This window comes from Oncorhynchus nerka, unplaced genomic scaffold, assembly GCF_034236695.1.
Source record: "Oncorhynchus nerka isolate Pitt River unplaced genomic scaffold, Oner_Uvic_2.0 unplaced_scaffold_1___fragment_2___debris, whole genome shotgun sequence".
In the NCBI taxonomy this organism is placed as follows: domain Eukaryota; kingdom Metazoa; phylum Chordata; class Actinopteri; order Salmoniformes; family Salmonidae; genus Oncorhynchus; species Oncorhynchus nerka.
In genome coordinates, this window is record NW_027040482.1 from 337,997 (window position 1) to 363,896 (window position 25,900).

The following is a 25,900-nucleotide window of genomic DNA, read 5'->3' on the forward strand; positions in this document are numbered from 1 at the left end:
TCCAATGGGTCAGAAGTTTACATAAACTAGTAGAAAGAGGAGGAAGGGAAGCGCTACTAAGGTACACAATAGTACATTTTGGTAGATAGAAGGTGATTTTTGGTAAAAGGGGTCAATTGGTCGTCAAAAAGAAAGGAAGACCAATGCACTCATAATATAATTAATTAAAATGCCTTTATTTGTATGGAATGTTCAATAGAAACAAAGTTTTAAAAATCTGTGAAATAATGTAGCTATGTTAACAAAAATGTCAACTGCAAGCTAGAGTATCAGAACGCCTAGAAAGGTAGTTCTAACCTTAAATATGACTGGGAGAAGTGTCAAGAATAAGAAAGCAATATATTCCATAGTCCACTAGAACACAGCAAACATGAACAACAGTCTGAACACAGCTGAGGGCAATTGAGCAAAATGTCCACTAGATGACAGCAAATGGACCAATCACAACCCTACAGGAAGGGTGAGAAATCCATATCTTCATTTAAACCAGGGTACTTAGTGGCCTGTAGTTGTAAATCCATATCTTCATTTAAACCAGGGTACTTAGTGGCCTGTAGTTTGTAAATCCATATCTTCATTTAAACCAGGGTACTTAGTGGCCTGTAGTTTGTAAATCCATATCTTCATTTAAACCAGGGTACTTAGTGGCCTGTAGTTTGTAAACCCGTATCTTCATTTAAACCAGGGTATTTAGTGGCCTGTAGTTTGTAAATCCATATCTTCATTTAAACCAGGGTACTTAGTGGCCTGTAGTTTGTAAATCCATATCTTCATTTAAACCAGGGTATTTAGTGGCCTGTAGTTTGTAAATCCATATCTTCATTTAAACCAGGGTACTTAGTGGCCTGTAGTTTGTAAATCCATATCTTCATTTAAACCAGGGTATTTAGTGGCCTGTAGTTTGTAAATCCATATCTTCATTTAAACCAGGGTACTTAGTGGCCTGTAGTTTGTAAATCCATATCTTCATTTAAACCAGGGTACTTAGTGGCCAGTAGTTTGTAAATCCATATCTTCATTTAAACCAGGGTATTTAGTGGCCTGTAGTCTGTAAATCCATATCTTCATTTAAACCAGGGTATTTAGTGGCCTGTAGTCTGTAAATCCATATCTTCATTTAAACCAGGGTATTTAGTGGCCTGTAGTCTGTAAATCCATATCTTCATTTAAACCAGGGTACTTAGTGGCCTGTAGTTTGTAAATCCATATCTTCATTTAAACCAGGGTATTTAGTGGCCTGTAGTCTGTAAATCTATATCTTCATTTAAACCAGGGTATTTAGTGGCCTGTAGTTTGTAAATCCATATCTTCATTTAAACCAGGGTATTTAGTGGCCTGTAGTTTGTAAATCCATATCTTCATTTAAACCAGGATATTTAGTGGCCTGTAGTTTGTAAATCCATATCTTCATTTAAACCAGGGTATTTAGTGGCCTGTAGTTTGTAAATCCATATCTTCATTTAAACCAGGGTATTTAGTGGCCTGTAGTTTGTAAATACATATCTTAATTTAAACCAGGGTACTTAGTGGCCTGTAGTTTGTAAATCCATATCAGGTCGGGTACTCAAGAACTGGTGCATAGCTGCCAAACATTGTTCATGTTCAATGGTGGTGTGTAGAGACTCCACATCCATGGGGACTAAAAAGGAAGCTGTACCTATATTGTTCAATTCCTTCATTTTGTTCAACACATCTGTGGTATCTTGAAGACAGGCTGGGAGTGACACCAGAAAAGGCTTAATAAAGTAATCAATGTACTTAGAGATGGGTTCTGTCAGACTTTCATTACCACTGATGACTGGTCTGCCTGGGGGATTTTTAAGACTTTTGTGGACATGGAAGAAGGTAAAAAGAAGCCAGACTGCCATTGAAAAGACATTTGAACTCAATTCAGTTTTTAGGTCCTCTGTAGGGTTGAAGGTAAGAGATTGGAAGAATTCATCATTGTCTAATTGACGGTAGGCTTCTGTCACATATTTGTCTTCACTCCACCCTACTGTAGCGCCACCTTTGTCTACTTTTTTAACCACAAACAGCTATGTTTAGACTATTGTTCATGTTTGCTGTGTTCTAGTGGACTATATTTCTTTCTTATTCTTGACACTTCTCCCAGTCATATTTAAGGTTAGAACTACCTTTCTAGGCGTTCTGATACTTCTAGCTTGGAGTCAATTGGAGGTGTACATGTGGATGTATTTCAAGGCCTACATTCAAATTCAGCGGGAACATGGGACAATTAAAAAAGAAATCAGCCAAGACCTCAGAAAAAAATTGTAAACCTCCACAAGTCTCGTTCCTCCTTGGGAGCAATTTCCAAACGCCTGAATGTACCATGTTCATCTGTACAAACAATAGTATACAAGTATAAATGCCATGGGACCATGCAGCCATCATACCGCTCAGCAAGAAGACGCACTCTGTCTCCTAGAGATGAACATACTTTGGTGCGAAAAGTGCAAATCAATCCCAGAACAACAGCAAAGGACCTTGTGAAGATGCTGGAGAAAACAAGTATAAAAATATCTATATCCACAGTAAAACGAGTCCTATATCGAAATAACCTGAAAGGCCGCTCAGCAAGGAAGAAGCCACTGCTCCAAAACCACTATAAAAACCCAGACTACGGTTTACAACTGCACATGGGGACAAAGATCATACTTTTTGAAGAAATGTCCTCTGGTCTGATGAAACAAAAATATAACTGATTGGCCATAGTGACCATCGTTATGTTTGGAGGAAAAAGGGGGAGGCTTGCAAGCCGAAGAACACCATCCCAACCGTGAAGCACTGGGGTGGCAGCATCATGTTGTGGGGGTGCTTTGCTGCAGGGGGGACTGGTGCACTTCACAAAATAGATGGCATTATGAGGACGGAAAATGATGTGTATATATTGAAGCAACATCTCAAGACATCAGTCAGGAAGTTAAAGCTTGGTCGCAAATGGGTCTTCCAAATGGACAATGACCCCAAGCACACTTCCAAAGTTGTGGCAAAATGGCTTAAGGACAACAAAGTCAAGGTATTGGAGTGGCCATCACAAAGCCCTGACTTCAATCCTATAGAAATTCAGTGGGCAGAACTGAAAAAGCGTGTGCAAGCAAGGAGGCCTACAAACCTGACCCAGTTACACCAGCTCTGTCAGGAGGAATGGGCCAAAATTCACCCAACTTGTCGTGGGAAGCTTGTGGAAGGCTACCCGAAACGTTTGACCCAAGTTAAACAATTTAAAGGCAATGCCACCAAATACTAATTGAGTGTATGTAAACTTCTGATCCACTGGGAATGTGATGAAAGAAATAAAAGCTGAAATAAATCATTCTCTACTATTATTCTGACATTTCACGTTCTTAAAATAAAGTGGTGATCCTAACAGACCTAAAACAAGGAATTTTTACTTGGATTAAATGTCAGGAATTGTGAAAAACTGAGTTTAAATGTATTTGGCGAAGGTGTATGTAAAATTCCGACTTCAACTGTATATAAACTCCGTGCCATTCCATTTAGTACAGGGGACTCCAGCCTTTTGGAAAAACTACATAGAATGCCCACCCTAACTCACGCCCCGACCAAACCAAAATAGAGACATAAAAAAGGAACTAAGGTCAGGGCGTAATAGTACCCCCCCCCCCCCAAATGTGCGGACTCCGGCCGCAAAACCTAAACCCATAGGGAAGAGTCTGGGTGGGCATCTAACCGCGGTGGCGGCTCTGGTGCGGGACGGGGACCCCACCCCACCTTAGTCTTGGTCCACTTAGGTGGCGCCTCTGGAGCGGCTCTGGGCGGCTCTGGACTGGGGGGCGGCTCTGGCGGCTCCGGAATGGCGGGCGGCTCTGGCGGCTCCGGACTGGCGGGCGGCTCCGGATTGGCGGGCGGCTCTGGCGGCTCCGGACTGATGGGCAGCTCTGGCGGCTCCGGACTGACGGGCGGCTCTGGCGGCTACGGACTGGAGGCAGACTCTGAAAGGAGAAGACGCAGAGACAGCCTGGTGCGTGGGACTGCCACAGTGCCCACCAGGCTGGGGAGACCTACAGGAGGCCTGGTGCGTAGATGATAGAGGAATTCTAAATTCCTTTATGCTTTAATTGCCAAAATCAATTAGCACTCATTTGTAATTCATTAATAAATTGTAAGTTCATTAATTATGCATGAAGTAGATCGAGACCAGTCTTAAAAGCCAGGTAAAGAGTGTTTAATTCCAGAGAGTACTGAATGCTTACACACATTTCCACAGGTTATAAACTGAAAATGACGTCAGCGTTTTCCAAACGTTCCGTTTCACAAACAGAGGGCCCCTCTAGCTCACAAGCCTCCGCGTTATCAGCACGAAGTCAAGGCCAGTCAGCATAAATCAACATTCCCGACCATTTGGAGATCGCCCGTTCCCACCACCTGGAGATTTGTACAACTGAATGAACTAAGGAACAGACCTACATTGTTACTAACTCCTGACTACATTATATACAATTGGGAAAGGGAGCAAGAGGGAAAACTCACATGTACAGTACATTATAGCATTTGGACCAGTCAGTTTCTGATTGGAATGTATACATAATTAGTCATTTCAACCATATTTTCCTCTATCAATCCTCCCTTTGATCAAATATTATACATTCAAATCTACAAAATAAAAATATTATTATAAATGTTTACCCGACTCTTCACCCATCCTTAATCAAATCTAACCTTAACTCCAACTGTTTTTAAACCTACATCAGAATCATAACTCCTCTTTCAGGATTTTTCTTTCTTTTTCTTTTTACAGTCTTTATTAAAAAACAATTTAACCTGTTGCTTCTACTCGGGACGCTTGCGTCCCAACTAGAGCTCTGGAAATGCAAATGCACTACGCTAAATGCTAATAGTATTAGTTAAAACTCAAAAGTTCATTAAAATACACATGCAGGGTATCGAATTAAAGCTACACTCGTTGTGAATCCAGGCAACAAGTCAGATTTTTAAAATGCTTTTCGGCGAAAGCATGAGAAGCTATTATCTGATAGCATGTAACACCCAAAAAGACCCACAGGGGACGTAAACAAAATAATTAGCATTTCGGCGTTACACAAACCGCACAATAAAATAGAAAACATTCATTACCTTTCACCATCTTCTTTGTTGGCACTCCTAGATGTCCCATAAACACTATTTGGGTCTTTATTTCGATTAAATCGGTCCATATAAAGCCTAGATATCGTTATATGTAGACTGTGTGATAAACGAAAAAAACATCGTTTCAAAACGTAACGTCATTTTTTAAAATTCAAAAAGTCGACGATAAACTTTCACAAAACACTTCGAAATACGTTTGTAATGCAACTTTAGGTATTAGTAAACGTTAATAAGCGATAAAATTCATCAGGAGGCGATGTAAAGATCATTAGCTGTCCGTCTGGAAAAATGTCCGGCTAGAAACTCAACGAAAATATCCGGTCCTAGACCATAGGAGATACGGTGCCCTGCATGTGTTTGACCAAGAAAAAACTCGAAGGGAAATGACAAGACTCTAGACACCGTGTGGAAGCTGTAGGTACTGCAACCTCAGTCAATTAATTGTGGTTCACCTTTATCAATGGGTTCAAGTAGCGCATGGATATATTTTCCCATTTTCAGTGATCAGTTTTTCCTGTGCTTTTCGATGTAAATGCCGTTCTGGTAAAGCCACAGCAGTGATTTAACCAGTTTTATAAACGTCTGAGTGTTTTCTATCCACACAGACTAAGCAAATGCATATACTATATTCCTGGCATGAGTAGCAGGGCGCTGAAATGTTGCGCGATTTTTAACAGAATGTTCAAAAAAGTAGAGGGTCGACTTAAGAGGTTAACCATTGAAACAAATTACAATCTAATTCCCCTTCATCTCAACACCATTCTCATCAAACATAAATTCCCCACAAATGACAGATCCAGATTCGTCCACTTCCTCTGTAGACATGCCTTCAATCCTCCATGGGTCAGAACCTGGAATCGGCCCATAACGCACCATCTGTAGTGTCATTGATCTCTCCAGAGTCCTGGAAACAATAACTTTCATACATACACGCAATCAACCACGTACGTACAAGACTAACACAGTCACACCGGTTAAGGTGGCCCATAACACCACATTTTTCCATAAATACTGTCAACCCAATTTAGTTCAGAGAAGTATCCACCCCAGAGTTTCTGCCAACCCGTGAGCCAGGGTGGTCAAAACAGCTGAGGCTTCAGGCACTGATTCGTCCGGAGCTGTGCTACCCCGGGATGTAAGACATGGTCCTGATTATCACGCCCACTTCCCCCTTTTATCTAATGCAATTCTATTCTGTCAGGTCTTCCAGCTGGTTGCTTCAGTCTGTTCTACAAAACCTTTAATAACACCTTTGGTATTCCTGACCATAACTATAATTACACACCTCGTGAAACCCCAATGTTATCAATATATACTCTGTCGTCAAAAGACCCAGATGGAGCATCTCTTCTCTCTCGTTTGGCTAACTTCATGTCTTGGTGTTGTATGAGTGTAAAAGGCCTTCCTAACCAGTCCAATCAGTCGGCAATACTGGCCACAAACTCATTCCCCCGCACAACCACCAGATGTCGACACTGGCCCATTTTATTTTATTGAAATCCCCAGAGTTCAACCAGCCTGTCAATTCAGACATGGTCTCGTCAGTGGTCATATTCTCTGTACCAACTTGGTTCCTGGGGATATAAATAGTGCAAATCAATACAACTGTCATTATTTGGCATTCCTGCTTTCATGAACAGCTTTACCATACATGCCATTCCCTTAGGGGAATTAATTCCGTTCAGTGGAAAAGGGATAGTTGTTAACTGGGGTTTAGCGTTCGCACAGGCATAACATTCTTCTTTAGCCACTGATCTGGCCGTATATTGAATCCATTCCAACCATAAGTTGGACTCCCCAAACCCAGTCTCCACCTCTATAACTTAACTGGTCGAAGCCCACATACCATAACCCGAGGTCCTGAGTATTGACCGCCTTAATGTTAATTCGCACCTTTATACAATACTTCCTTTGCTCGGGAACACAGTCCAAAACGCCAACCCTTACTATACTCCACCTGATCCCAAATTGAGTGTATGGGTTTACGTAGCCATCCCTTTCAGTGTGAGCTATGACCTGTGTCCACGATCAATATGGGAACCTGCACTGATATCTCTTCTATTTTGGAACAAAATCCTCACCGTCAAAACCATGGGTCAAATTACCACTCTCCGCATATCTAGTAGGGCGTGCTGTATCAGGAATACGTCACCCACGATAAGACAGCTCAGACGAACAGCTTCCATGTGAAACCCCACCCTTTCCCCGAGAACACATCACTTAGCAAGAGCCAGATACATCTTCACTTCTATGAACAAAAACAGGGGTGACAGGACAGGGAGGGTTACTTCATTCGAGAGATGGCCCCCGGAATTCTGTTAATTCCAGTTCTCCTCCCGAACACTGTTTATTTGTTCGACAGTGGAATATGTATCTTACCCCCCCGCAGTGCGATATGAATCCGGGTGGCCCACGGGACTGGATTGAGTGTCTTCACCTGTAGTTCACCTGTAGTGCATAAACTCTTGGACATACAGGTTTGGTTAATAAAACAGTTTCTTATTCGTCAAACCAATTAACACATTTTTTTTTTATTAGTTAATTATCCCGTAGGTCACATCCTATTCTAGAACACTATTTACCCATCCCCCTTTTGTTACCTGGCTCTGCCCAGGTAACAACCTTGCCTTATTCTTATACAATGACTTAGATAAGATTTAGTGAATTATCCTTATGTCTGAAATTCCATTTAGGAGTGTCCCTTTCATTTTCCACATGTCCAATTCTCACTTTTGTCTCCACTCAGTAACTTATCTACCCACTATGTTATCTTTGATCGTCCTGGACCCCCTTCTAAAACTTCTCTGCTCTCCAACCTTCAAGGTCTCTGCAGTGCGGGGGAGGGCTCCTCTGTATGTTTCTCATGTTTTCCAAATTTGAACTACATGTCTCACTGTTTGGCTCCATCCAAACCCATGGACCCTCTTTTAGAAAAAAAAAAACATGTCTATGAGCGGCTTTTCTCCAAATTCCTTAATCAATCTATCTTAATCCTAACAATAATCCTAACTCCTCATAGATGTCCTATATTCCTGTTAAATATAATACTATTTAAAAACTTATAATCTAATAAATGCTAACCATATTAAAAATCCTTCCTACACTAACAAGCCCTCTCCTTGGGGACCCTCAGTATTCTATCTGACAATAACATGGATTTAATGTGTTGCAAAGTGTGGAATAAAACTTTGGTCCTGTAAAACAGAGTAAAGCAGAACAAAGCATTCTTATAACCCATCTGGTCCTCTCAGCTATTCTTATCCAGCACCAGGTGGGCACCATGCCACCCTTCACGACAGGGAGAACAAACATACATGGGTCATCCTCAGTCAGTCTTATCCTCCCCTGAAAGCATGCTTCACCTCAGCCTCTCCAACTGGAGCATCAAGCAAAGGCATCATGCCTGAAGCCTTCACGACATCTGTAACAGACTTCTTAAAACACGGTATGATGCAAGCAGCACATCACATCAATAACAAATAATACAATAATTAGGGTCAGAAATCCAGTAACCACCATACCAGTATACTTACCAAACCAGGCTCCCAACCAGGTGGACAGTCAGACTCCTCTACCCCCGCCATGGTCCTCATCTCAGCAGATAGTGCATCAAGCCCATTAAGGCCCTTAGATATACTACCATCTGGACTGGTGTTATTAGGGATATACGTACAACATTGTTCACCGAACATCTTGCAGACTCCCCCCTGACTAGCAAGAAGCATATCCTAAGCAAGTCTATTCTGTATAAGACAGCCACAATTTGTCCCTACCATCAAAACCAGTCTCCGTGCCTAATTGATCAATAGCTGAATAGTCTAACATTAATTACCTGAATGGGATTTTTAACACAGTGGTGGCAGGTTCGGTCCAGGGGTGGTAGAGGAGTGTGTCTGGCCCCCTGGCTCGTCTGAGACCTCTGGTTTTGGCAGTACCTTAATAGAAAACTCACCCACGTGTCTGTCCCGGTCCTTTGTAGTCCGGGGTGTAAGTGCCTGCATCAGAGAGCTTAATAGTTTTGATGGTTAGTAGGATTTCATCACCTTTACAAAGTTCAACAGTACTCCCAGGTTTCCCCCATATCATGGAAAACCTATCCACCTTTGTGGGATTCCCTATGCCATAAGGATATCCTCTTCTCCAGTCCCAGAACTGTCCCAAGTTGGTTATCATGTAATCCCCATACGGACACCCTCCCCCATTACACAGGTAATGTCCCCCGTCTTTTGACACTCCTGTACACGGGTGTTAAAATCAAACAAAAATACCTCAATTTCTTCCCTGCCCTGTTGGCTCAAAATATGTTATCTTCCCCTATTTATTCTCAATGATGAATATGACATTCTCTCTGTTACAATACCAACTCCCTAATAGCCCATTCAAAAAAACTTCACAGCTAATTGTTATAAGACGGAATCCTGAACCACTTTCTCATTTGCGGTTCAAACAGTAATTCTAAACCCTCAACCAGAACTGCTTCATTTCTAATGAATTTACCTTAAAACTAGTAACTCAATATGACCCCATTCATTATACAAATGACTCTCCCCTGAGGCTGATCAGACCTCAGAAGCCAGTCATGACAAGGTCAAAGGGTCATACCATATTAGACATAAAGATCCCTTTATCCTTACAATAGAAATAGTCACCTGTGTGAGCGTGCCTCTAAAACCTAATGACAATTCCCCTTTGACTCAAATCATTAATCATAAGTTTTAAACATCGTCTACGGATATGTTTACTTAAATGACCATGCTACCTTTAGATACAATTAACCCGATAACATTATTATTCAATGCATTACTTTTTCTCTCTGCCGCAAATGTCGTACATTTCGCAGTGTAAGGAATCCGTAATTTAATCCCCGATATTTAATAAATATGCATTCGCATTCTCTCATGGCTCCTTTAATTTACTTATCTTGGGTAACTCTTATCCGTTCCGGAACAAAGAGTTCTATCTAAAACCGCCAGAACACACTGTTCAACTAAGTTAAATCAAACCCTAAAATTGACTATAACCAATAAACAAATAAACAAAACACTTTTATCTCAACTTCTGAAAGGTTACTCGCAGCCTCGATACACACACTAACAGCCATACAGTTTGCTCCGTTATTTCCCAGTCTCTGGTGACAAAAGTGTCTCGCTAGTGACGTCATCATCAAGCGCTCAACCTGCCAATTCGTAGCGACTTCAAATGGATTGTAAATAATTCTTGTTCGATTAACCAAACCTAATTTATCACATCTGTTCTAATCCTGAATTATAATTTACCACCCCAACCAACATCTCTAAATTCGCCAATTTTATAAAAGCTTTTCGATGGGCATAAACCATAATTGTCTCTTTGTTATCATTTAGAATCCATTTTGCTCTAAATACCTGTCTCGTCTTTGACTTAGTATTTTAATTACAACTCTATTCCCAATACGTTATTCACTTGTCTAATTACAACTCAGACCAGCATTAGTGAGTGCTCGCCTTAAAAATGCCTTGTCTCTGGGAACAGGGAAATCCCCTTAACCCAAACATTTACTCCTACAATGACACCCAATAATTCTTATGATCCCTTCACGTCGTTCGTTTTAAATCTCTTGATGTTTCATGTAACTTATTTTTCTCTCTTCGAATTGTCGTCCCACAATATTTTTTCCACTGTCATACACTCAAACCACTGTGATTACCGTGCACTGTCCATTTAAGATAAGACTTTTCATTTGTTCCCCGCAACGAGAACGGAAATCAGATCATTTTTAGAATACGTTACTTTTTGTTCAAATTCACTGGTGTTACCTTAACCAAAAATCAATAATCAGAAAAACAATCACAACTTCTTACGATTAAACTATTCTTACCTAATTTATAGTCCAAAACGTTGCACTATATAGCCGCATTGAGTGTCTAGCAATTCCGTTGCTGGCCATAGCCACAAATCTGCCCGCCTTTGTAAAATATATATTCCCTATTCAGATTGAGTTCAGTTTTAAATTCTAATCATCAGAGTAAACCCAACCGAACTTCTCAACTTACTATACCCTAACATTTAAACGCCCCATGTTTTTTGTGTTCAACTTCTCATATTCCAAATAGCCCGAAATTATCGTATCTCTCCGTTATCCCCTATTTAACTTTAGGTAACTCTCTCTTCTATGATACATTTATTTGAATACGACTCCCATCTCAATACATTATTCCACCAGGTCATTTTGGGCGAAATAGCGTTTTACATCGAAATTGTCTTGGCATTATTTTTAATGACTTCTTTTATCAATTCTATCTAGAACACATAATATCCGTTCAGTTATATCTTTTGCAAACACTGCCGACCGTATTTTTCAGGCAAAACATGCAAATAGGTCAATTACGATCTAAAAATCAATTTTAGTTAAAACCTTGGCCGGGAACCGAACCGTGGATTACCGTTGGTGAGACTGTTGCTCTCGCCACTATACTACCAGCGCTCTGAATTTGACCGAGACTCTCCGCAAATATACCCATTTTTACAGTTATCTGAAGTTGTTACTCCGACATCTAGACAACAGAAAATAGCCCAAATTTAAACGCCCAAACGTTTTCCCTCAGTTTAGGATTCTCATTAATCTCGCTCCCTTTGTATCTGTTTTAGAAGGGATTCTAACTTTTCGACATCTAGGCGTCCGTCAAAACCATTCCTTTTTTCCCATTTAGGACAGAAATCTACATTCCTTCTATCTTTTTGTTTCATATAACGGTAATCTTCCGTCTCTGCAGAAAGCAGTTTAGAAACTACTACCCATTATAATTACTACCCATTATAATAAATTCCTGCCCCTCCTAATAATTCCAATCTTCAACCCTTTATGTTAATTTCTCTTTATTGGAATCCTTATTTACTTACGCCTAGTAATTCCAATATTTAACACCTTATGGTTAATATCTCTTTTATTGGAATCCTCATCTACTAAAGTCTGACATTTAAGTCTCACCCGTATACAATACATTACTGTTCCTTTAGGACTTTTACTAAGATTGTCGCTCCAAATCAGCCTACTTGTAGGGTTGACCGAAGACAAATAGACCGAGTCTCAAGAGTCTCCGTCCTAGTTTTCACCAGTATACAGCGATCACTGCAGTAATATACAGTAATCCCTATTCCTATAGGACTTTGAACTAAAATATCGCCCCAAATATAGCTTAATCTGTAGAGTTGATTGAAAATGACCAACGGAAAAGCAACTCAGTTGTTCCCCATAATCTAAATAAAGACCACCAACAGTGTCTATTGTCAAGATCTATATATCTATGGGGTCACTTGTTCCGTCTTTCCGCTGGATACATTGTTCAATCTGACATTTAACTCACCCGTATACAGTAATCATCGTTCCTTTAGGACTTTTAACTTAAACTATGTCGCTCCAAACATAGCCTACTTGTAAAGTTGACCGAAAACAAATGGACCGTGGCCAGTCCCAAAACCAATCCTGCAGTGCCTATTCTTGAAAGCTGATGGCATAAAATCACCTGTTCCGTTTCTTCCCAGGGAACCTCAACCACACGATCACTTTTCACTATCAAGAACACTGACTACTAAAAACCGGGAAAGACCCCCCCATACATACATCGCTCATCTCCCGTCAGTTCTGGGGCTTCTTTCGAGGCATTTCTCCCCATTCTTAATCCTTACCGTTACTAGTAGCTATGGTCTTTAAACACTTATCTATGCCCTTCTATCTAATTTTAAATTCTATGTGCGTGCAGTTCTATAAATTTGTAATTTACCGTTACTTAGTTACTTCTAGTTACCATTCTGTCTGACTACGTGTGTGTCCCTTTAAAAATAATCAGTATGTATTTTCCATCCTGTGAACCGCGTCCATAGAAGACTTTTGATCGGACATCACATTTTCCCCATAGGATATTCCTTCTGGGACTTTCAACGTTAAATGTCTCGAATCTCACTTCTCTAGACTAAGTTGACCTCTCCTGTGAACCACGTCTATAGAAGACTTTTGATCGGACATTCAATTTCACCCGTAGGATATTCCTTTTGGGACTTTCAACGTAAAATGTCTCAAATCTCACTACTCTAGACTAATCACGTATCATTTGATATTAATTTCTTTCAGCATTGTACAGGTTCATTTATTCTGTTCGCCTAGAATTACCCTGCCTTCTCACCAAGCCTAATTTATCCTCACCTGTTTTAACATATCTATCTGCTACTTTCCACAGTCAGTTTCCCATATACAGATAGACTATTAGGTAAAAACTTTATTTAGGTATGTTTATTGAATTATTGGCCATCCTATTTGTACGGAACAAGCGTCCTAATTCTCCAATGCGTACTATATCACTCCTTAATAATCCTTGGCTTGCAAAACCAGGCCGTATTAAGCTCTAGTTTATTTGTTGGTAGCGCACCTTACCTCAGGTCAATTTCGGACCTGCTTCCATTTTATCGATATCCTGGTTAATACCCCCGGTAGAAACCCATTTTATTTGTTCGGAATATTCAAGCACCTATTATTGATCAAATTCAACTCCTTCATAACATTTTAATCAATAAATATCCTAAATAATCCCTCCCAAATTCGAGAATAAAGGCTACTTTACCTGCTGCCGACTGGGATAAGTATTGTTCGTTTGAATCTAGTCACCCTCTCTGTCCTCTGTGATAATACGCAGGCCTGTTTCAATTTTAACCTCAATTCAGAGGTCAGGTCTTTAGTAAAACGAGTCAAAACTCGTCCGTGCACGATTTTCCAGCGTACTACCTACAGGCACAGAGAGGGATATTTTAGATCCGGCTCTTCGAAGGACCAAATTGATAGAGGAATTCTAAATTCCTTTATGCTTTAATTGCCAAAATCAATTAGCACTCATTTCTAATTCATTAATGAATTGTAAGTTCATTAATTATGCATGAAGTAGATCGAGACCAGTCTTAAAAGCCAGGTAAAGAGCGTTTAATTCCAGAGAGTACTGAATGCTTACACACATTTCCACAGGTTATAAACTGAAAATGACGTCAGCGTTTTCCAAACGTTCCATTTCACAAACAGAGGGCCCCTCTAGCTCACAAGCCTCCGAGTTATCAGCACGAAGTCAAGGCCAGTCAGCATAAATCAACATTCCCGACCATTTGGAGATCGCCCGTTCCCACCACCTGGAGATTTGTACAACTGAATGAACTAAGGAACAGACCTACATTGTTACTAACTCCTGACTACATTATATACAATTGGGAAAGGGAGCAAGAGGGAAAACTCACATGTACAGTACATTATAGCATTTGGACTAGTCAGTTTCTGATTGGAATGTATACATAATTAGTCATTTCAACCATATTTTCCTATCAGTAGAGGAGGCACCGGATAAACCAGGCTGTGGGGGAGCACTGGAGCTCTGGTGCGCAGCCTTGGCACCACTCTTCCAGGCTGAATGCCCACTTTAGCCCGGCCCCTCCAGAGTGCAGGCACAGGTCGAACCGGGCTGTGGGGGAGCACTGGAGATCTGGTGCTTACCACTCTCACCTCTCCATTAGGCTCAATGCCCACTTTCGCCCTGGCACGGGTGGAGCGCAGGCATAGGACGAACAGCAACCTCCCAGCGCCCAGGAGACACGGCACACAGAGCCGGCGCAGGATACCCTGGGCCGAAATGGTGCACCGGAGACCAAACACGCTGGGCTGGCACAATCCGCCCTGGCTGGATGCCTACTCTCGCATGGCACTTGTGTGGGGCTGGCCTATAGCGCTCCAGGCTATGAGCGCGCACTGGCAGCACCGTGCACTTCACCGCATAACACGGTGCCTGACCAGTACTATGCTGCTTCCGGTAAGCACGGGAGTTGGCTCAGGTCTATCGCCTGACTCCGCCAATCTCCCCGTGTGCCCCCATCCCAAAAATTGGGGGGCTGCCTGCTTCGCTGCCTTACCTCATATCGCCGCCTCTCCGCTTTCGCCGCCTCCAGTTCAGCCCCGACCAGCCCCGACCAAACCAAAATAGAGACATAAAAAAGGAACTAAGGTCAGGGCGTGACAGTCACACATTGTCAGTTGTGGTTGCAAGTCCGATTTGCAAATGTGTAATTTAATCTCTCAAGTTTGTATCATGATGTGTGAAAGATTTAACAGTGGAAAACTTGCAACTTGACATTTGAAAAATTTCAATAAGTTTTGCAAGCATCATTTATTTTACGAATATGAATATTCTGCTGTGAATCAAAATTACACATACAGATTTTGAATCTGCGCTCGCTTTGCTTCGCGTTCCTAGGAAACTATGCAGTATTTTGTTTTTTTACATGTTATTTCTTACATTGGTACACCAGGTAATCTTAGGTTTCATTACATACAGTCGGGAAGAACTACTGAATATGAGAGCAACGTCAACTCAGTAGGAGTTAGTAGTAGTATCATCAGTAGGACCAGGAATATGACTTTCGCGAAGCGGATCCTGTGTTCTGCCTTCCACCCAGGACAACGGAATGGATCCCAGCCTGCGACTCAAAACAACGACGTCGTAAAAGAGGCAAACGAAGCGGTCTTCTGGTCAGGCTCCGGAGACGGGCACATCGCGCACCACTCCCTAGCATACTACTCGCCAATGTCCATGTCCAAGCTCAAGACCCTGGGTCTCGACCCCGCCCTATGCAACTGGGTACTGGACTTCCTGACGGGTCGCCCCCAGGTGGTGAGTGTAGGTAACAACATCTCCACCCCGCTGATCCTCAACACTGGGGCCCCACAAGGGTGCGTTCTGAGCCCTCTCCTGTACTCACTGTTCACCCACGACTGCGTGGCCATGCACGCCTCCAACTCAATCATCAAGTTTGCGGACGACACTACAGTGGTAGGCTTGATTACCAACAACGACGAGACGGCCTACAGGAAGGAGGTGAGTGCCCTCTGAGTGTGGTGTCAGGAAAATAACCTCTCACTCAACGTCAACAAAACAAAGGAGATGATCGTGGACTTCAGGAAACAGCAGAAGGAGCACCCCCCCCCCCCTATCCATATTGACGGGAAAGTAGTGGGGAAGGTGGAAAGTTTTAAGTTCCTCGGCGTACACATCACGGACAAACTGAAATGGTCCACCCACACAGACAGCGTCGTGAAGAAGGCGCAGCAGCGCCTCTTCAACCTCAGGAGGCTGAAGAAATTCGGCTTGTCACCAAAAGCACTCACAAACTTCTACAGATGCACAATCGAGAGCATCCTGTCGGGCTGTATCACGGCCTGGTACGGCAACTGCTCCGCCCACAACCGTAAGGCTCTCCAGAGGGTAGTGAGGTCTGCACAACGCATCACCGGGGGCAAACTACCTGCCCTCCAGGACACTTACACCAGCCGATGTCACAGGAAGGCCATAAAGATCATCAAGGACAACAACCACCCGAGCCACTGCCTATTCACCCCGCTATCATCCAGAAGGCGAGGTCAGTACAGGTGCATCAAAGCAGGGACCGAGAGACTGAAAAACAGCTTCTATCTCAAGGCCATCAGACTGTTAAACAGCCACCACTAACATTGAGTGGCTGCTGCCAACACACTGACTCAACTCTAGCTACTTTAATAATGGGAATTGATGGAAATTTATGTAAAAGATATCACTAGCCACTTTAAACAATGCTACGTAATATAATGTTTACATACCCTACATTACTCATTTCATATCTATATGAATATACTGTACTCAATACCATCTACTGCATCTTGCCTATGCCGTTCTGTACCATCCCTCATTCATATATCTTTATGTGCATATTTCTTTATCCCTTTACACTTGTGTGTATAAGGTAGTAGTTTTGGAATTGTTAGGTTAGATTACTCGTTGGTTATTACTGCATTGTCGGAACTAGAAGCACAAGCATTTTGCTATACTCGCATTAACATCTGCTAACCATGTGTATGTGACAAATACATTTGATTTGATTTGTTGTCAGGTTACCAAGAGGTTCGTAGAGTTGTAGAAAGTTTTTTTTGTTTGTAAAAAAATGGGCAAGTAAAATGTTACTTGATTTGAGATGATCTGGGGCAGGATCTTTTACTCCTGACCAATCAGTTCCCTCTGCCAAAACCATAGCCACCTAACCATGGGCTGGATTGTTCCATCATGATGCACATTTTTCTCTTATTCTATCCCTTTACTTAGATTTGTGTGTATTAGGTAGTTGTTGTGGAATTGTTAGATTACTTATCGGTATTGCTGCACTGTCAGAACTAGAAGCACAAGAATTTCGCTACACTCACAATAACACCTGCATATGTGTATGTGACCAATAACATTTGATTTGATTTGAGGATGAGGACTGAACTGTATACATGTTTTTGTTCAGGACACAATTATTTTAACGAAGTGTTAGTGCAGTCCTGGAACAAAAACCTGTACACTCCTGTGTAAAGAACCTATGGCTTTCAATGACCTCAATTGACAAAATACTATGTAGGTTTGTCATATGCTTTACAGGAGCCTGATGTAGATGGATACAGCCATTTTCAACCTGCATCCAGGTTGAGGCCTGCTACCAGCAGGAACATGGAGCACTCCATGCCAGTGTCCGGGCTCTGGCTGGGCCACTCAACGACATTCAGAGACTTGTCCCAAAGTCACTCCCGCGTTGTCTTGTCCTGGGGTCCTTATTGCATTGGAGCAGGCTTTCATGAAGGATCTCTCTGTACTTTGCTCCATTCATCTTTCCCTCGATCCTGACTAGTCTCCCAGTCCATGCCCCAGAAAAACATCCCCACAGCATGATGCTGACACCACCATGCATCACCGTAGGGATGGTGCCAGGTTTCCTCCAGACGTGACGCTTGGCATTCAGGCCAAAGAGTTCAATCTTGGTTTCATCAGACCAGAGAATCTTGTTTCTCATGGTCTGAGAGTCCTTTAGGTGCCTTTTGGCAAACTCCAAGTGGGCTGTCATGTTCCTTTTACTGAGGTGTGGCTTCTGTCTGGCCACTCTACCATAAAGGCCTGATTGGTGAGGTGCTGCAGAGATGGTTGTCCTTCTGGAACGTTCTTCCATCTCCACATAGGAACTCTGGAGCTCTGTCAGAGTGAACATCGGGTTCTTGGTCTCCTTCCTGACCAAGGCCCTTCTCCCCTGATTGCTGAGTTTGGCCGGGCGGCCAGCTCTAGGAAGAGTCTTGGTGGTTCCAAACTTCTTCCATTTCAGAATGATGGAGGCCACTGTGGTCTTGGGGACCTTCAATGCTGCAGAAATGTTTTGGTACCCTTCCCCAGATCTGTGCCTCGACACAATCCTGTCTCAGAGCTCTACGGAAAATTCATTTGACCTGATGGCTTGGTTTTTGCTCTGACATACACTGTCAACTGTGGGACCTTATATAGACAGGTGCGTGCCTTTCTCTATCACGTCCAATCAATTGAATGTACCACAGGTGGACTCCAATCAAGTTGTAGAAACATCTCAAGGATGATCAATGAAAACAGGATGCACCTAAGCTCAATTTCGAAGCCCTATACACCAAAATGCATGAAACACATGTCCAACGCAGCTGTTTGTTGGGCAATAATGCTGTTTCACAGTTTTAGTTGGTTGATGGATAGTCTTTGCAACTATTCTGAAGGGACAGCACAACAAGCCTCAATATCCAGGTCATAAGCATTGACTGTAATGCCTGGGTCCTGTGGTTGTCTGGCAACATGCTGCTTTCTCGTGATCTTACTTCCTCTCCACCTGAAATGCAATAACAAAAAAAACTTCAATAACAATAAGCCTTGTCAGTCATTAACTTGGCTAACTAGGCTAATTAAACACTCATGCCAAATTTGCACATCAGCTAAATGATACCCAACCAATAGTCTATTTGCAATAAAATTTCGAGGGGCATTTTCCTCGCCAACCTTTTCAGTCACCAATGAATCAATAAACAGGCAGTGCAATGAACATAAGTAGTTCTGTCACGAGAATTATGTTCTCAATGTTCATAAACCAATTCAATTAAACTACTCAGTCTGCTCATCAGGATTTGTAAGAAACTGATTGAAATGAAACAGACGGAGGCCCAGCTAAAATAGTCAATAAGGTTTATTCACGAGAGCGCTGGTCTGTTGTACAAAACCAGTCATTTTATACTGGCTTCTTACGCACATACGTTCACCCCACAAACATTAGGTCCTACGCACACACATTCACACTAACATACGCACACACATTCACACTAACATTAGCACACAATGTCCTGCTACCCAGCCGACAAAGATTAGGGACCGTGAGAATCACTCCCTTGTCCTTTCCCAAATCTCTCAGTGGCCCTAGCCAAGGTTGGCACCGAATCTTGTTCAGACAGTCTGTGTTTAAGACACTTTAGAGACTACACATTTATTGATTATAATTGTATACATTCTAATCAATTCCATACATTTATATGGTTTCAGGGTGGAATATTCCAATCATTCAATTAACAGATAAATCCCATTAACATTGACAAAAAGTGTTCAAAAGTCAGTAACAAGTCTTTAAACTATAGCTAGCGAATCTAAGTTTTATTTTTTAGAAACCTAGCTAACATTAGCTACTCTGCACTAATGATGGTGGGAGTTAGCTAGCAGTTTCAATTTAGCTAGATAGCTAGCTAAGTAATGGCCTTTATTTAATCTTTAGCAACAGATGGTTAACTAGCAAATATATTTATTTTCCCTTCGCATCTAAAGCTGCCTGATAAAGCTAGCCAGTTGATAATAAAGTTGATGATAAGCTAGGATGAATAGCGTCTGTCAATGCAATGGCTGGTCTTGAATTAGTCTGAAATGTACCATTATATTTCACATGATAAGCAAACTACTGTCATGCATTTTCACACAAAAGAAAGATGTACCCAGATGAAAGAGACGATTGCTTTCAATTATATTGTATTGGTTTTATTGACCTCATCCTCACTTGCTCATGTGTGTAGCTACTTCCTGAGATTTGATTAATGGAACAATCCAGCCAATGGTTATGGCTGTGGTTTTGGCAGAGGGAACTATTTGGTTAGCAGTAAAATGTCTTTCCCCCAGAGCTGCTCTCTCACGTTGTGTGAAGGTTCGGGAGACAGGCGCAGGAATGCATAATAGGGGTTTTTATTGACCCAAATTACAGCGTGCCATGTAAAGGCATGGGGACGAAGACCAAACAAACACTTATACAAAACACAGAGTTGAAACCCAAACAAAAAGAGCGAGGAGTACCTAAAATAAATACACGGGGCGAGACCCGTAATCATGTATGCACCATCCAAATGGCACGAAAGCCAAAACAGCACAGGTACTCACAAGCACAACAGACATGGGAACAATAATCGACAGCCCAATGGTGAAACAAAGGGCACATTTATACAAATGCAATCAGTGAGGAATTGGAACCAGGTGTGCGTAATGACACAGTTCAGTGCCTAGAAGCTGGTGACGTAGACCTCCGAAACTGGTGCACGGAATGAGCAACAGTACCGGAGGGCTCCGTGACAAGCTCAAATCCTAAACTTAGCCCTTTCCTGTTTAAGCAGGACAATGCACAAAGCAAGGTCCATACAGAAATGATTTGTCGTGATCGGTGTGGAAGAACTTGACAGGCCTGCACAGAGCCCTGAATTGGAACGCCGACTGCCATCCAGGCCTAATCACCCAACATCAGTGCCCAACCTCACTAATGCTCTTGTGGCTGAATGGAAGCAAGTCCCTGCAGCAATGTTGCAACATCTAGTGGAAAGCCTTCCCAGAAGAGTGGAGGCTGTTAAGGCAGCAAAGGGTGGACCAACTCCATATTAATGCCCATGATTTTGGAACGAGATGTTCAACGAGCAGGTTTCCACATACTTCTGGTCATGTAGTGTTTATCAGGCTAAAGCAGTCGAACATAATATAAAATACTAAAGCTAAGCAGTCGACCGTAATATATCACAATAAAGCAGCTGAACATAGCATATCATACTAAAGCAGTTCAACATAATATATCATACTAAAACAGTCAAACATAATATATCATACTAAAACAGTCAAACATAATATATCATACTAAAGCAGTCGAACGTAATATATCATACTAACCAATCAAGATGTAGAATACTATATGTCCTACAATTTGTATTATATTGTACAACTGCTATTACGTTGGTATGTCAATTTAATGTAACCTAACGCAAAGTAACATATCATACTAAAAGGAGTGGCTTGGATTTTGTAAAATATAATACGTTTTTGTCTGAGACCAGGTTGCACATTAGAGCTCTTTACTAAAGCCAAGCTGGGGCTTTTTTTTCATTCAGTACCACTGAGTTAGAGGTTTCAGTTGATTGAACATTTCTTAGCTTGTTTGTAGGCATTCCTTGGGTTTAGAACACATTTCTTTTTATTTAGTAAATTTATTTTTTTTACAAAGGCAAAAAACACATAAAGCTGTTTGTTTTGACCAGCGAATGGACATGTGTTTATAGTAAGATAGTGGGCAATTTCCTCAGGCTTCGGGGGTTAAACCCAATTATTTGTATGTATGCTAGATGACTGACAGGGGGCGCTGTTTTGAAGCCACTGCACCTTCGTCTTCGCACTCAACCACCGTTGTACATTTTTTTGGGAAGCTATCGAAATGCATTTATTAATGTTTACGTTTGTTTTTGCCACGTGTATTCTATTACAGATACTTTGGGGCGGCAGGGTCGCCTAGTGGTTAGAGCGTTGGACTAGTTACCGGAAGGTTGCAAGTTCAAACCCCCGAGCTGACAAGGTACAAATAAATCTGTCGTTCTGCCCCTGAACAGGCAGTTAACCCACTGTTCCTAGGCCATCACTGAAAATAAGAATTTGTTCTTAACTGACTTGCCTGGATAAATAAAAAACCTTAATCTATATTATTTGAGCTAAACATAAAGATTTTTTTTTTCTTAAAGTATATATTTTTTAAAGTTCTAATGTTACTTTCCCCACTACAACAACTAAAAATACTTAAATACATGTAATTTTGTCATTGCAACATTTAATTCATTCCTATGGAGGACTGCTTCTTCTGGGGGGTACCAATATGGCTGGCCAGTGGCTTCAAAGAATTTCATTGGCCAATACATAGCATCAGCAATCCAAGGTTTATATATATCATTGGTAAACCCTTGTTGTGTTTCGAGGGAAGAGCAGTAGAATACCCCTGGCTTTAACAAGAGCCTGTACATCCCAACCCTTTATCTTTTGATATAGATTTCTATCCGCCACTTAGCAGTAGTGGTGCCATAGTCATCAGAGGCATGAGACAGAACAGTGGTGGTTGCCAAGCTGCCCTAGGCTGTTGTCATTCCCAGTTGGTGTGACCCGGCGATACCCAACACTTACCCCATGGTTATCATAACACCCTCAGGCCTGCCCACACTGGCCACTGGTCAACACACACACACATACAACGTGTACACCAGCGGACGGCTCATAATAACGGCAGGAATGGAGTGAATGGAATGGTATCAAACACCATTCCATTCACTCCATTCCAGCCATTACACTCCATTCCAGCCATTATTATGAGCCATCCTCCCCTCAGCAGCCTCCACTGACGTACAGTCGTGGCCAAAAGTTTTGAGAATGACACAAACATTAATTTTCACAAAGTCTGCTGCCTCAGTTTGTATGATGGCAATTTGCATATACTCCAGAATGTTATGAAGTCCCTCTTTGCCATGCAAATGAACTAAATCCCCCCAAAACATTTCCAATGCATTTCAGCCCTGCCACAAAAGGACCAGCTGACATCATGTCAGTGATTCTCTCGTTAACACAGGTGTGAGTTTTGACGAAGACAAGGCTGGAGATCACTCTGTCATGCTGATTGAGTTTGAATAACAGACTGGAAGCTTCAAAAGGAGGGTGGTGCTTGGAATCATTGTTCTTCCTCTGTCAAACACGGTTACCTGCAAGGAAACACGTGCCGCCATCATTGCTTTGCACAAAAAGGGCTTCACAGGCAAGGATATTGCTGCCAGTAAGATTGCACCTAAATCAACCATTTATCGGATCATCAAGAACTTCAAGGAGAGCGGTTCAATTGTTGTGAAGAAGGCTTCAGGGCGCCCAAGAAAGTCCAGCAAGCGCCAGGACCGTCTCCTAAAGTTGATTCAGCTGCGGGATCGGGGCACCACCAGTACAGAGCTTGCTCAGGAATGGCAGCAGGCAGGTGTGAGGCAAAGACTTTTGGAGGATGGCCTGGTGTCAAGAAGGGCAGCAAAGAAGCCACTTCTCTCCAGGAAAAACATCATGGACAGACTGATATTCTCCAAAAAGTACAGGGATTGGACTGCTGAGGACTGGGGTAAAGTCATTTTCCGGGCATCCGTAAAAAAGCTTCTCCGGAGAAGACAAGGTGAGCGTTACCATCAGTCCTGTGTCATGCCAACAGTAAAACATCCTGAGACCATTCATGTGTGGGGTTTCTTCTCAGCCAAGGGAGTGGGCTCACTCATATTTTTGCTTAAGAACACAGCCATGAATAACGAATGGTACTAACACATCCTCGAGAGCAACATCTCCCAACCATCCAGGAACAGTTTGGTGACGAACAATGCCTTTTCCAGCATGATGGAGCACCTTGCCATAAGGCAAAAGTGATAACTAAGTGGCTCGGGGAACAAAACATTGATATTTTGGGTCAATGGCCAGGAAACTCCCCAGACCTTAATCCCATTGAGAACTTGTGGTCAATCCTCAAGAGGCGGGTGGACAAACAAAACCCCACAAATTCTGACAAACTCCAAGCCTTGATTATGCAAGAATGGGCTGCCATCAGTCAGGATGTGGCCCAGAAGTTAATTGACAGCATGCCAGGGCGGATTGCAGAGGTCTTGAAAAAGAAGGGTCAACACTGCAAATATTGACTCTTTGCATCAACTTCATGTAATTGTCAATAAAAGCCTTTGACACTTATGAAATGCTTGTAATTATACTTCAGTATTCCATAGTAACATCTGACAATAATATCTAAAGACACTGAGGCAGCAAACTTTGTGAAAATGTATAATTGTGTCATTCTCAAAACTTTTGGCCACGACTGCGCACACACACACACACACACACACACACACACACACACAAACAACAACAGAGCAACACAGACCAAAACAACAACACAGAGTTACACACAAAGAAACGTACAGTCAATAACACAATAGAACACACAGACACACGCACAAACACACACACACACACACACACACACACACACACACACACACACACACACACACACACACACCGCAGTATTAGTGACTGATCAGCCCTTCAGATTACATGTCTGAGTGCCAGGGCTGTGTGAGAGTGTGGATGTGATTCCCTGCCCTTGGTTTGTTATCCACCATATGGCATTCCCAATCAGTCCCCTCTCTTGATGCTGTGTCAGGACCAGGCAGCCCAGCACCGACAGGCTCACCAGAGGAGACACTCCAAAGCTCTGAGCCTGAGCTCTAGGGATTTATGCTCCGCCATGAAGCAGACAAATGTCAGAGATGCTTTTGAAAAGGACCTAAATGTCAGAAGGGCTGTATGGGTATTAATAATCTAGTTTACTAATTTGCTAGACATGGAGAATATGAACAAAAAGAAGATGCTGGCGTTCTCGTATTTTAATATGTAAATCTATGACGCAGGTTTGTCATTGCTGACGCAAACAGAGGGATGCCTGACTCAGACGTTGCTGCAACTACTGTAATACTAACAGATCACCGTCCCGTGGTGTGTTGGCTTAGATGTCATAATATTGTACTACCTTTACAGTGTTTGATTAGTAGTACTTTGTGTGTTTGTTTGCATATAGGAGGCGTTGTGTATGTATTTTGCTGTCTGGGTTGAGCGGTGGTCTTTACTGGAGCTTTCCTCTGGGTTTGCTCTGTGGTGCAGTGCAGTGCTGAACCTCCAGCTATATAACATACACCATCTGATAACACTTCCAGTATTCTCCACAGGGGGCGCCATTGGTCAGTGAGTAGCAGTCATACAGCAGGTTGAAACACTTCTGCCACTGCAACATTCCTTTTTTCTGCTCTTTCAATGACATTTTCAGTCACGTCGTCAGATTAAGATAACAGATTAATTGAAAAATCATATTTGCTTGATCAGAAGTTGGCCTACAGGTTTACAGTGATTGAAATTATTGTGGGCACTTGGGTGACTGGTTAGGCTAGGAGGTTGACTTGGTGAACAGGTGAACCACGGTTAGATGGTTAGATGGAATCAAGAAAGAACACTAAGAATGGGATCCTCTTCAGTCTCACTCATGGTGAGGTTTATTATATTCAGTGTGTGTGTGTGTTTGGTTCTTTTCACACACTCAAAGGAAATAAAAGTATTAATTGTTTCTGGGTAAGATGGCATGGATCCAACAACAGGTGAGAAGGTGGAGTTCAATGCCAGCAATGACAGACATGTTTAAATCCCAGGGGCACTGGCAGCTCTTAAAGGGCCTGTATCCCATATTGGCCTTTGGAGCACAGGTTCTGCTGGGCCTTTCATACAGTGATAACACAAATGGAGGTAGTGTCTCATTAACCAGTCCCTCTTTTATTCTGTTGTGGCTGGTGTACTGTTCTCTGTCAGTGCTGACCCCTCTCTGTCCTGTACCCCCTGTATCATCAATGCTTACACTCTCCACTAGATGGGGTCAGTTACTCTGCACTACTCATACTTTTAGTCCCTGACTGTAATGGGAGAGAGGGGTAACACAATGAACACCACCCTCTGCAATTGGAACCTGAACTTCCTTATGGGCAGACCTGAGGTGGTAGGCAACAACACCTCTGCCATGCTGACTTTCAACACGGGGGCCCACCAAAGGT